We start from the raw sequence: 14,046 nt of genomic DNA, 5'->3' as shown, positions 1-14,046 counted from the left end.
TGGCTGCAGCAAGCTCTGTACAAGGGCTAGTGAGTCAGCATGAGATTTGTTTTCTAATAACCTTAATACTTCTTTTCTAAAGGAAAGCCCTGAAGTTTGGAGGGTCAATCTGTTTCTCAACCTGGATGTAAACTAAACAAGAAAGCCAAGGAATAACAACAGCAACAGCAACGGCGCTTCCCCAGAGTCTTGATTTATTTTTCACAAAGCTTAGGAATATGGGTTTGTCGTTGACTCCACTAACGTTAGGATGTGCATTCTAGGCTCCCAGGAGGCAGGCAGGGGACTCGGGACTCGGGGTTCTCCCTCCATGAGGGAGCTGCCTCTGCACTCTGTACTCTCAAGGACAAAGGAATGGTTGGTTTTGCTTCTGCACGACGACAAAGCCCTGGCGTAGGTAAAGACGGTCAGAGGCTGAGATAGGTGTATATAACTTAGCTGCTTCTGTAGGCTTTTTTTTTTTTTTTAATTTGTATCTACAGAAGGAATCATATGAAGTGAATTAAGACCAGACCTCATAATGGAAAAAACAAATTTTGCCACCTCATTTTTTGTGCTTCATCTGTGTTCCTCAGATAAATTATTATTTATTTTTTTATTCTAGTTGTATTTTTCCCCCTTTTATATCCTAGTGATCATTTATGGCCTTGACATGTGGGTGCAAAAGAAAAAGTACATTGAGTCATGACTTCCCTGGCCAACTTTTTTATTTTTTATTTTTTTATTTTTTAAAATATTCTATTTATTTATTCATGAGAGACACAAAGAGAGAGACAGAGACATAGGCTGAGGGAGAAGCAGGCTCCCTGCAGGGAGCCCAATGTGGGACTCGATCCTGGAACCTTGGGATCACGCCCTGAGCCAAAGGCAGACCCTCAACCGCTGAGCCACCTCAGTGCCCTGGACATACATTTAACCACAGGGGTCTGTTAACCATTAACCAAGTGGCCTCATGGTATCTGTAGACTTAGCTGAGTCACAGCTTCCAGAGCGCTATTCCCTGTCTACTTTCCATAGCTGTTTCACCACTCTTGGGGATTTCTTTGTTGGCTTCTTTCTCTTTTTCTTCTCCTTTGTTGCTTTTTTGCTTTTTCTCTTTCTCTGTTGGCTCCTTTCTCTTCTGCCTGTGCACTGTCAGCTCCCTTCTCTCTTCCATGGTTGCCTTCTTTCTCTCTTTCTGTCATGAACACTGGTATAAACTGCTTTGTTACAGCCTTCCTGGTTCCGAGCAATTTCAATAGCAAGAAATTGTATCCTGGGGGCAAAGATGGTGTTTTCCTCAGTGTAGCCCTGAGAACAATCCAGTCGCAGCAAAGTACCATAGTTGAAGTCTTCTACAACCCCGTCAAACTTCAAGCAGAATGGTCTCCACTTCTCTTTAGCGGACTCTGATTTGAGCTCTTCTGGATCCAACACATCTATCCTGAGTTTCTCGAAATTTTTCCAAAACCCAGAATAGATTTGGTCATCCACTTTGGTGAGTTTCAGGAACTGTGGGTCGACTGATGAAATCAGCTTGTAGTAGACTTCAGCGTCCTGCCTTGCTTTCATGGCCCAAGCCATCTCGATATCAGGATCATTGCCATAAGACTCGGCTGGGAGAGAAGGAGCATGTGCCACAGACACCAGTTCCCCGGGAACTGGCTCAGCAGTTCCCCTAGTCATCTCCATGTTGAACCCCACCCCCTGGCCAACTTTAATTGAGAATTCTGCATGGAGTTCTAAAATTATTTTAAGAAGTACCTGGTATTTTAAAATTTAAAATGTTTATTTTTTTATTACTTTTTAAAATTTAAAATGTTTAGATAAAAATGTGAACTTCCAGCCTCTGTTAAACAAAAATTAGATGATCTAAAAACACTGAACTTGTGTTCTCACATGGCCACAATTACCTGGATTGAGTAAGCTAATTTCTTTGAATGGGGCCTGTGTTAGTTTCTATGCCCATATTCCCACTACTTCCTGTTTTCCCTTACATCTCATCAGATTCATTTTTTGTACTACCTCCCTGGCCACTGCAAGTATTGGAACTTCTGTTGCTTGATGTAAGACAGGAAGGGAGCATTAAATGAGCTCCATTAAATGGTGAGTTTAGTAGCATCCAGCTCATATATAGGCTTGGATTTGGAATTTTGGATTAATGTTTTTAAGGAGGAGAAAACAACCTCATGTAATCAACATAGTTGTGCCATGAAGAAGATAGTTTATCTTTATTTTATAAATGAGAATATTGACGTTCAGAGAGTTGCAGAATCTTTTCCAATTTCACCGAGTTACTAAGACTAGACTAGAGAGATGGGTTTTGGATTCCAAAGCACATAACCTTTACTATCTTGATTAACACAGTTCTCTGCAATGAGACAGAAGATCATTTATCAGATTAAAATCAAGCCAATGGGGGCATCTGGGTGGCTCAGTCAGTTAAAAGTCTGCATTTGGCTCAGGTCATGATCTCATGATCCATGGGATTGAGCCCTGTGTCTGGCTCCCCACTCAGCAGGGACTCTGCTTCTCCATCTCTGCCCCCCCTCCTGTTCATGCTCTCTCTCTCTCTGTCTCTCAAATAAACAAAACCCAAAGGATTGGGTTAGGAATAGACTAGGAAACCAGAGACAGAGGCAGAACCTGCCTCTGAAGATCAAGTGTACTTGGCACTGTGAGGAAGGGAAGTGGAGTGTTCAGGAATCAGGTTAGATCTTATAATAAAAATTATAAAATCCATGGCATTTAATAACAAAAACTACATTCACAAGCCTGTGTGCCAATATCTTCATTTCCAACGATCAAGAGATCTGTAAGAGTGACTGAGTGATATTTTATAGTTAAGGTCAGGTGCATCGGTCCAGAGAGTAAATGCTTTCAGGAAATTGAACTATAGGATCAAAGTTCGCATAGGCAGCATAGACTTAGAATAGTGGGGTTGCTTTAGATAGAATTCCTCCCTTCTTTCCTTCCTTCCTCCCTCCCTCCCTCCCTCCCTCCCCCTTCCCTCCGCCTCCCTCCTCCTCCCTCCTCCTCCCTCCCCCTCCCTCCCCCCTCCCTCCCTCCCCCTCCCTCCCTCCTTCCTTCCTTCCTTCCTTCCTTCCTTCCTTCCTTCCTTCCTTCCTTCCTTCCTTCCTTCCTTCCATTCTCCTTCCCACCCTCTCTCCCTTTCTGCCTTTCAAAAATATGTATTGAGGCTCTATTATATCTGTGATTTTCTGCTGGCATTGAGGATATAGTGGTGCACCAAACACATAGTCACATATTTATGTCCACATAAATAGATATATAAGCTATGATACAAGCAAGAAGAAAATCATATATAAGGGGTTATGAGAAACTAACGGTGTGACCTCACTTGGATAAACATATTAGACGACTCTCTTACAAAGTAGCATTTAAGGTGAATCTGGAGAGAAGACCTGTAGCTTGTCAGGTAAGGCTCTGACATAAGAGCATCCCTGTTAGTAGAGATAGTAGGTGTTACAGCAGGAAAGGGTGTGGCTCAGAAGGAAAGTTCTTAAAGCTATTGTGGTTGGCGTGCTGGAGCAAATTGGAGAGTGGCATGGCTGAGGTCGTCAGATTAAATGTAGGGCAGCCAGCAAATCTGAATTTCAGATAAATGATGGATTTCTGTGTAAGTGTGAGACGCACTGCTTGTCTGAACACCTAGGCATAAGCTGAGACTGGGGAAGAGAACAGCCAGACGAGGCAGGAGCTTGCAGACTGCTCTAAGAACATTTATATGTTTCATTCTCAGTCCAGTGAAAATAAGTTTAAGCAGGTGAAAGATCTTATATAATTTATGCTTTAAAAATTTCACTCTACTGCTCTGTGGGGAGTGGACAAGAGGGGCAAGAATAGAAGCAGAGAGATAGTCATGTGGTTGTTGAGAGAGTTCAGTTTAGGAAAGGAGGTGTCTTGGCCAGGATGGTGGCAGTAGGGGTGCAGGAAAAATGATCCGAAGCTGGATATTTCTTGGAAATACAATCAAGAAGACTTGGATGAGTGGCACGTAGGAGATGAAGTCATCAAAGATAATTCAGGTGGGAGGATAGAAGGATCAAATCCTAAAATGTCGGTATGCCAGACTTCGGAGAATGTTGGAAGAGGAATTTCAAAAGTTAATATTTGTCCATGTTAAATTTGGGATGCTTGTAAGATGTTCAAGTATAGATGTCAAGTTGGCAGATGGATATGTAGGTCTGAGACTGAGAAAAGAGCTATGGGCTAAAAATATAAATATGTCTTCAGCCAGATTATAATAGAACAGAAGAAGTAGCAGAATTGATTACTTCTTTGTTTGACTTGCTTTAAATCACCCTCTTCCAGTGATTTCATTCTGAGAATATACTTTGTGCTTTTGATGGATAATTGGGAAACAATCTGGTTTAATCCATAAAATATTTAAAGAAAAATTTGAGGGTGAGGTAACCATAAAAATAACCACCTGTTATCTTTTGATTTTCATTCCTTTGCTTTCCAAAGGTGATCACCTAAACTCCTCAGCCTGTTGGGGAGAGAATAGTGCTATGTGCTACCCCATTCTCCAGCACCGTGCGCTGACCAGCTGATAATCCCTGGGGTGGTGTGCAAGGCTGCTTGAAGGGAAGAGAGACCAGAGACAGGAGATTTTCAGATATTTTGGAAGATTTTTGCAAATCCAGGTCAGAGGTGATAAGAAATTAAATGAAAGAATTTGTAAGAGATTTCAGATGTGGGATGGACAGGACCTCAAAGCTAATTGAAGATGAGTCACAGGACAAAGGTTGATTGTATAATTTTTCTCACAGTGTTTATTTTTCTTCCATACATTCTAGGGCTAAAATACAGAAGCGTTGCTGAAGTATTTCAGCCATTAACTCAAGCAAAGAGGGTGAATACATTAATGGTATTAGCAGAGGTGAAATTTAGTAATTTCTGAAAGTTCTGGATACACTGTGGGATCAGTTAAAATGAGATGGAGGGATTCTGAAAGCTTCCTTATCTGACATGTGGAGATAAACAGCTGTCTCTGTCTGTTGTTTTTTTTGGATGGGTAGGATGTATTCTATTCATTAAGATCCTTTAGTCTTCTTCCCCCTCCTCCCCCTCCTCCTCCTCCTACTTCTCCTTTATTAAAAAAAAAAAAAGATCCTTTAGTCTAGGAATAATCATGGACATGAGAACATGAAATTGAAGAAGATAATCACTAGTGGTAAAAACTGGTACTTCTTTCTCTCTTTTTGGTCTGTGACTAAGTCACTGAATTCCCACAAAGTTTTATTTACTTATATAATTAATGATTGGAAATGTTCTAAGAGATGTTGATGTTTGTACATCTTAAAACAATTTTTTCCTAAGTACCTATTATCTTTATTAAATAGAAACATTTGGATTGTGTATGCTATGGTTGTACATGATCTCATTTCAATTTGAACTAATTCCAGCATTCTTTTTTCACTTTTATTGAGTATATAGGTGTAGCACATTATGTCAAAAGCTCTTTAAATGAATTTATTAGTTGCTCTCCAAAATATCCTTTTGAGATAGGAAGACGGCAAGCTTTATATTACAAAAATTTTCATGGTTATATTGTAAAATGAGTTAGTCACTTGATATGACTTTTGTCCTTTCAACAGAAATAGTCTATCTCTTTGCAATAACTTTAATAGGACGCCAAGTTACGTTGAAGAAAGGAAACTATTAAAAATGCAGATATTACACACAAGAATACTTGTGCATTTCAAAATGAGTAAATTAAACTTCAACTATAAGTAGCAACGTTAATAATATTTTATGTGAACAATCTATATGTTTTGGAGGATGTGGAATTATGACAACATGAAAAAAATGTATTGGTTTTGTAGAAGGGAGCGCTTACCAAGAAAGAGGAAAATAATTTGACCTTCAACATCTTAAATCAAAATTAATAAATTCCATATGGCAGTTGTCTATTTTTAAAGTACTTCAAATGCTCTATTGAAGTTCATACTATAAAAAAATACAGAAAATGAGCTGGCATTTCATGTTCTGCATCTACATTTGGATAGAATTTATTATTAAGTCAAATCAAAATAGTCCTGAATCTTATAATTACTTTCAAGGTTTTAGAGTCCATTTTGAGTTGCTAGATACCACACCATCAACCTTTTGACTTACCTTACATATCTGACATACGTCTTTCCTTAAAAAGCTCAAGAATGACATGCTGAATTAACCTTCCAAGAACTGCCACAATTTTTTTAGATAAAATAATTGGCCGGGCTTCTCTTTCTTTGAGATTAAATAACTAGGATAAATGTTTTCAGAATTCTCACAAAAAAGAGTTTGGATTCCAACTCTTGGTTGGTGCAGCAGGGTAAAATTAAGAAGTGACACAGTGAAGTAGCAAATGGGAAGAAAAGGTTAATTGTTGACACTTTGAGGGGAGCTCATGGGAACACAGTATTGTGTAATAACAATGATCATAGCAAACGTGATGATAACAAAGGCAGTAATAATGACAGTAATGTAGAGGTTTTAACAAATTTTTATTGTGATCCAACTCGTATTAAACTTCTATAGTATCCAACATAATGGTATATGCTTTCTTATTTGATTTTCATTGCAACATGAGGGTCTTATCATTAAATTCGGACAAATTAAACCTTTAAAGATAGCTTGTTTAGTTATTATCAGACTCAGAAGTGGCAAGAACTTTCTGACTTCCTACCAACTCTTAATTGTAGGTGATAATAGGTTCAAGATATCTGTTATGGGGCATAGAATTCAGCATTTTATGAAATTCCGTAGGTGTTTCTGATATATAGGCAGACAGTTTAGATACATTATGCAAACTAAAAGTAATGAAAAATCAGAATTGATTTCTTCCAATCAACTGTTGATGAATTTCTGAGCATTGATTGAATTGGCCCTATTCAAGCATTTCAATATCAAGGAGCAACGAATGTGGCATAATGACCCATTATCAACAAATTTCTGGTGCTCTTTTAGACTGTATTAGTAGTGGTTTTCTGCATCGTATCTCTGTAAAATATCTGCATCTATAGTTATGATAATAAGTACAATAATAACATGTTGGACTAATGATAAATCTATCATTAATTTATGGTTTTCTAGATTCTGTGAGATGTTAATCCTCACTGTATCTTGCTAGATATGAATTTTTGCTATTTTTGCAGATGATTTTGTATCATAAGAAGACCCATCTAGGTGTAAGTGGCAAAAGCCTCATTAGAACATATGTCCATTTTTCTCTATAAGCTGTTTTTTTTCTTTACATTTCAATTCTGCTTCCCTATAGGGTATACTTTTTTATAGTTTGAAAATGAATTCGTGATATATATGTATTCCCTAATTTATCACAATAAAAGCTAGGCTAAGTTTTGCCAACTAAACCAGCATTAAAATTCTGTTTTGAGAACCAGAGTTTATTTAAATGTCATTCTCATGTTCTGATATTCAGATTTCAGCTTAAATGCTGGGCCTTAAACATCTTCACATTTTTCCTGTAGACTAAGTGCCCCTTTGTCTAAGGGACTGGAGAGATATAAAGATGTAGAAGTTATTATACGGGCCTAATTAAGAGGTCCCGGCATGTTATAGGTTAGAGCTACACACTTATAATTAACGGTGCGAGAAAATATTCAGTATGTATACAGACATTAAAGGCAACGGAAGTTTAAAGGAGAGACCTGTGTGTGCGTGTGTGTGCGTGTGAGATTAAGAGGTGGGACTTGAATCTTGAGGGAATGGTAACATTTGAAAGATAAAAAAGAGTGGAGATTGGAAATTCGATATAAGAAACGAGCTATTCATACTTTCTGGATCTGTTGTATGCCATAGTGGCCTTTATCTTTGATAATCCTCATTGGCAATTAATTTAAAAAAAAAAAACATTCACTTTTAAGGGATCCTCTACAGAGTCTTTCTTTTCAGGTTTAGATATAAATTTGTTTGTTTTCTTTCTCTCGACCATTTTTCTCTTGTAATTACATAGACAGTGATCTTTAAAGCATCTGCCAAAAGATTCAAAAATAATTGTTTACCTTTGTTTTTTATTGCCTGCTATGTAAATGTAATAGACTGCTTTCTATAACATCCCTGGTCAAATCACTCAGCATTTTAAAACTGTGAGCATTTCATCAGAATTGCAAATTTCTTTATGTTAAACTTGTGTTCTTTTCTTTCCAGTGATTAAATTCTGCATTTTCAAAGTCTGAGCACCTTTTGTTCCTGACCTACCAGTAATTTTTAGATGATGTTTCTTATCTTCTGGCAAGATGAGAATTTTTTTTTCTAAAAAATATATATGAAGCTTGATCATACCTGTCATAAATTACATTTTAACAAATATGGGAATCTTTTAAAGCTTTATTCTTTTCACTCTTTCTCAGCTTTTGAATTATAAGCACAAAAAAGTAATTTTTTTTATAATTATTTGAGCTATCAAGAAATTTCCTCGTGTAGAAGCTTCCCTCCAAAGAATATTTAAGTACTATTTCTGAAGGAGCACATGTTAATTTTAGTTAGCATAAGCTATAGTAACAATAAACAACATTTTGAGATTGAATAAATTTGCCTATAATTACAGTACCTTTATCTTATTTTGGCTTATTCCACTTCAGTTCTTGTCATGTTCTGTCTCCCTCTCCTGCACTACATCCAACACACAGTGATGCTTTTGATCATTTCCGTATTATCAAAAAATATATTTTTTAAGAAATGTCTACATTTTCTTCATAATTGTCATCTTATTGTTTTGTCTGCTAAATCATTTGCCTGTTCATTGAGTAAGATATAAAGTAGGCAAGTGTTTTCTTTTATTCCCTATATTTTCTTTCCCCTTTCGTTGTGACCTCTTTTCTGGTCTTTATTTCTGGTAGGTTTAGATAGGATAAAGAAAGAAAAAGTATTCAATAGCACCACCTGTGAAAGTTTCTAAGTCCTCATTTCTTTAATTTGAGGAAACACGGTAGCAGAAAGCACATTGCCCTTGAGATCAGTAGGCCTGAGCCTAAGTTTTGACTCTTCCGGGTCCAAGTCGTAGCTGGTTTGCACATCTTACATCACCTCTCTGGGCCTCGGTTGCCTCATTTGTAAATTGAAGGGGGTTACATTTCTAAAATGTCACGAATCTAGGATCTAGACAGAGAGGGTGAGCAGAGAGGCCCAAGTACTGTGTTTCTTTAAAAGAAACAAAAAATGACACTGGTTTTATGGTCTTTTTAATATGTGACTCTGGCTCTTAATATATTAAGGAGGAAACAAAAACTAGGCTTGCGAGGATTTAGGGAGGTTAACAGATGATTGCTGCAGACTAAGAATCTGTAGAGAAGTTACACATAACTGTACACTCCATTAACGTTTTAAATGGCGCGAGGAAGTCTCGCTGAATAGATACCAACTAAGAGAGGATGGATGGCATAGTACAGGTTTATGGTTCTGCATAATCGTATTTCTACATTGCATCGTGTCAACTAGCTAAAGGGGATAGTTTTCATTTCTTTTCAATACTATTGCATCTTAATTATGCTTCTGTGAACTGAGAATCCTATCCTTCAAACAGGTGTCTGCAGCTCCATCTTGGTGGTCTTAAAAAGAATGACTGGAAATGTGGTGTTGGGGTTGAGAGAAGGAGAGATGAATAGATTTAATTGCATGAAACTCTTCTGTTCTAGGCTGGTAAGAGATGTGTTGGGCCAGTCCCTCCTGTTTGTTTCTTCTCCTCTCCTTGTGAGATTCTGTTGGAGGTGAATTTGGCTAAAATCAATGAATATGATAGGGTTGTAGAAGCTTAAAAAAAAAAAAAAAAGACTGGCTGGTGATTTTGCTGTGATTATTTGTTGTTTTATCACTCACGTCGAATTTCACATCTAGCACCCTCAAAAATTAGGAAGGATAAAAAAATATAAAAAAAAAAAAAGAAAAAAAAAAAAAAAGAAAAGACCTATAGAGCATAAATAAATGTCTTCCTAATTAAAAAAAAAAAAAAAAAAAAAAAAAAAAGGAAGGTGAGACACATGTTGGCAGCTGATTTCATGAGAAGAAAGAATAGGAGTTGGAGAATTTGAGCCTGTTACTTTACCTTGACTAAATTCAGTGTGTTCATTTTCAGTATGGACGTGATAAGGATGACGATAATATGATGATGATAATAAATGATAAACTAAATCACAGAGGTTTGGAGTGCATCAAATAAGAAAATGGAGGCAAATGTGCTTCATAACGGACTGTTATACATACATATATTTATATATATACACACGCACCGACTTGTATGAATGGAGGATTTTCACCATTACTGATCAGCTTTTACCATGCCTATTTTCATGGGGTGGCATACCTGTCAAAAATAATAATAATATAAAAATCTCTCTTAAAAAATCTCTCTTAAACAGATAATAAATAGCTATCTTTGTTATAAGCACTAAATGTGAAAAGGGGTTTCTTTTTCTTTTTTAAGGTTTGTGTACATTTGAAAAGGGGATTTATTTTTTTATACAAAAGTTGATCATCATTTAATTTGAAATATTATTCTATACTGTGCTTGTGCTAAATGTTTTTATTTTATTTTATTTTATTTTATTTTTTTAATATCATCCCATTAAATACTTAGGCTAATTCTTTGAGAGTCACACAACTATTAGGTGGCAGGTTTGGGATTTAAACAGCCCTAGGTCTGGTTTCTGTTGTTGCTTTCACATCCTGCAGCACACTCCTTCCTTATTTGGCCCCATCTTTATTCAATATTTGTTGTCTTGATATTGAAAACCACTAACCTCCCTTTCGAAGATAGTAACCGTGATTTAGTGACCTGACAGTCTAAAACAGAAAACAGTTGCAGTAAAGACTGAAACAAACTCAGACACTAGGTACATGTAGGATGGCTTCATTTCAGGTGGTAGACAAAGATAAATTTATATAATTTGCATTTGTAGGGTAAGTGAGGCTTTGGCATATGTTCAATACAAAGGTTAGCAATAAAGGAGTATATGCTTCTGGCAAAGGTTTGGTTATGAGCACGAGGGTCATCAGTGGAAGAAACCCTGAATCAGAATCCCAGCAACAGCTGTGTTGCTTTGCAAAAGTCATTTAGCCTCTCTCAACTGCTATTTGGTTCATTTGTAAAATCAAGATTTAGAAATATTTTCTATATTATGGTGATACTGTGAGATCTACATGAGCTCATCTGAGCATAACGGGTCACAGTACCAATGTGTTAGATTTTAGCGTAATAGGGAAATAGAATTTTTATGTTAAAACATTCTTTGATTCATTTTCAGATCTAGATTTAGATACTTTGCCTTTGTTGTGTGTCGGTAGTGATTGCCCCGATTAAATGCTAGCGCTGGCATTCTTTTTTTTCAATCTGTGCAAAGCATCTCTTTTGGAAGGAAAATTAAAATAATGGTTCAGCTCCACCCAGAAATGTCATGTTGCAGCCATTAGTGAGCTATAGTAAAATGTTTGGAAGATATCAATAATGGATTACGATATAAATATTTATGGAGTGCTGTGAGGTAGTTAGTTTCCATCAAGCTAGGGACATGCAAAATTGAATAGATACTGACACTAAACAAGACTTTGAATAAGTGGTTGTGGCATAATCCTTTTCCAATATTAAACAAATACCATGTTTAACATTGTTTGAGGTAAAGTGGGCTTTAGAATTTTGGTAGCTGCAGAAGTCTCCCTAAGAAAATCTGTGCTATTTTAATGGATTATGAATATAGTCTGACTTTGTAAATATCTTTGTTTTTCCTAAGTTTATACAGTGGGTAGAAAAAAACAGGAAAATATGCCTGTATGATGGTCCCTAGGTATTTGGGAAATAAAAAAAAATTAAGATCTTCAACACTTTTGTCCCCAAGTATAAATGATTGTGATATTGAGGCATTCAGATTGGTTTGAACCTTTGTCTCTTCTATTTTGCCACTTGACTTTTCTGTCTGGGAAACTTCCTTAAGAAAGGCTACTACTTCTGGAAAAGTGTAGAAATTCTGTTTTAGTAGGCTTTTAAAAATTAAATTACATGTATACAACAGTTGTAATAAGAGCTTAAGCACAAGCAGACCCCTAAGCTGCTGTGTAAATTTCTTGTAACATAAAAGGCGTCAACTCTGAATCGAAAGTCTTCTCATGGAGTGGATCCACAACCAAACCATCCCTACGGTATTGCTAAAGAATTATTGCAGGCAAATTATGTAAGGCCTTTTAGAGTATCACAGAGATTCCATAGACCATATATTTTTGCTATGACACAGGTACTGGGTATTTTATCGAGCACTGTGCCAGACACGTTTCTAAGAACTTTGAAAATATGAACTTACATAAAAGTCATAGCAGAGCTGCTAAAAATTATTTATTCCATACTTGGAGATAGGGCAAAATGATTATTTCTTGATTTTTAAAAAATTTCATGCTAGATCATTTTCCAGTGAGCCCATCTGAGCATCATCTGACAAATGCAGATGATGGAACTTTGGCTAATAACCCACGACTAACACATATGCATATATTTTTTGTCCTTTAGAGGTTAGAGGTTGACCTGTTGACCTGCAGATATTAATAAGTTCCTATAATTTGATAGTCCTAGAGATGTAGCAACTCCAAAGATGATGTGATTTTATAGCTCTGTTGAGAGTGAACCTAGCAAACTTTACATCCAATCTGCAATTTTGCTTCAGCATCCCTTCTGATTTCTTCAGAAACACATTAGATAACACTTTTAACAAGCACTAACTAGTACTTTGTTGGAGAATTTAATCTTTTTCATTATAGCACTTATACTACTGTTATCTTCAATTTCTACACGATGAGATTGTGGCACGGCAGACTTAAATTGTCCAAAGTCAAACAGCTAGGAAAGGGGTACAGCTGGTCTTGAAATCCATGTATTAAGGCTTTAAAATTCGTGTTCTTAAACATAAGCATTTTGGCCTTTCTTGTTTACCAAGACATTTAGTGACTATACTTTCTCCCCACAACAAACAAATCCCTAGTCTACTCATGTAATATACAAGGCATTAATTGTCGCCCTCTGTATACAAATACTCACCCTGACTTTTGCTCCTACAAAAGAGCTTTGGAGAGCCAACTCATGTAAAAATATTGAACTACCTTGTACAACAGATCAAGTCTCAGCACTTTTAGTATAGGCCCTACATCAGGAGAACAATTGTCTTGTTAATCATCAAAAAGATCTTGAAGTGCTTGACATCCTGTGTTCTGCTTGATAGAAACGAGTTAATGATAACATAGTTGTACCTTTGAGTGGTTAAGGAATTGTTTCCAACCTAAATCTTACTTGAAGTGATGATTATAACACATAAGAACAAAGCTGTGTGTCCTGATAGGCAGTAGCAATTTGTGTGAGAGTGTGCCCTGAGTTTTGATTTGGTAACTCGGAGGTGATCAGGATCCCTGAACAATGGTCAGTTGATAATCAGGACATTGGTAGCTAAACGAAAGGTCTTGGGGTTGTTTGCCTATAAACCTCGAGAGACTGAGACCAGTTCTCAGGAGGCTTTGGGAATCTTGGAGGATTGGGTGTCTGCAGCTGTGGGATTAAGTGCTCCTTAAGTGCTCCTTACAGAAGAAGAGAACTGTCTTCTTCATAGACAGTGTCTGGGACACCAGAAATCTTGAGATGGTTTAGGAATTCTGTTGCCTTTATCAAACTGCTGGAGAAGGAAGAGAATTACAGTAAGGGGAATGGATAAGGGCATAGGATGCTGACTTTGGTACTCCAAACTGACCACCTCTAAGGATATTCCTTATAGGTGGTGACACAGGAGGCTCTTCCAATCTGAGATACGGTCAGACTCCCCTCTAGTGGTTTAAGAAGTTTATCACTTTGACCCAAGTTCCTCCCTGGCTCTGAAGCAGAGGGTGAGGAAAAGACAATTTCTAGAAGGGGTTATTGCAGCTCTCCAAAGGGCAAGGGTTAATAGTCTGTCTTACTGATCAGGGTTATAGGAAACTCATATTAATGAAAGGAGTTCAAGGGTGGGTTTTGCCAAGGTCAGGGCCTGGAGAATAGTGTGTGTTTGGAGAGCGCTTATACCCAGGATCACTGTT

At 37.1% G+C, this 14,046-nt stretch overlaps 1 pseudogene; it reads right to left on the bottom strand.

Moving 5' to 3' along the window:
* Window positions 1-976: 976 nt before the first annotated feature.
* Window positions 977-1,677, bottom strand: LOC140622363 (protein PBDC1 pseudogene; annotated as a pseudogene).
* Window positions 1,678-14,046: the final 12,369 nt, after the last annotated feature.

Source organism: Canis lupus, chromosome 31 (genome assembly GCF_048164855.1).
Source record: "Canis lupus baileyi chromosome 31, mCanLup2.hap1, whole genome shotgun sequence".
Classification (NCBI taxonomy): domain Eukaryota; kingdom Metazoa; phylum Chordata; class Mammalia; order Carnivora; family Canidae; genus Canis; species Canis lupus.
Note: the sequence above shows the minus strand (reverse complement) of the source record. Positions and strands in the feature narration are given on the sequence as shown.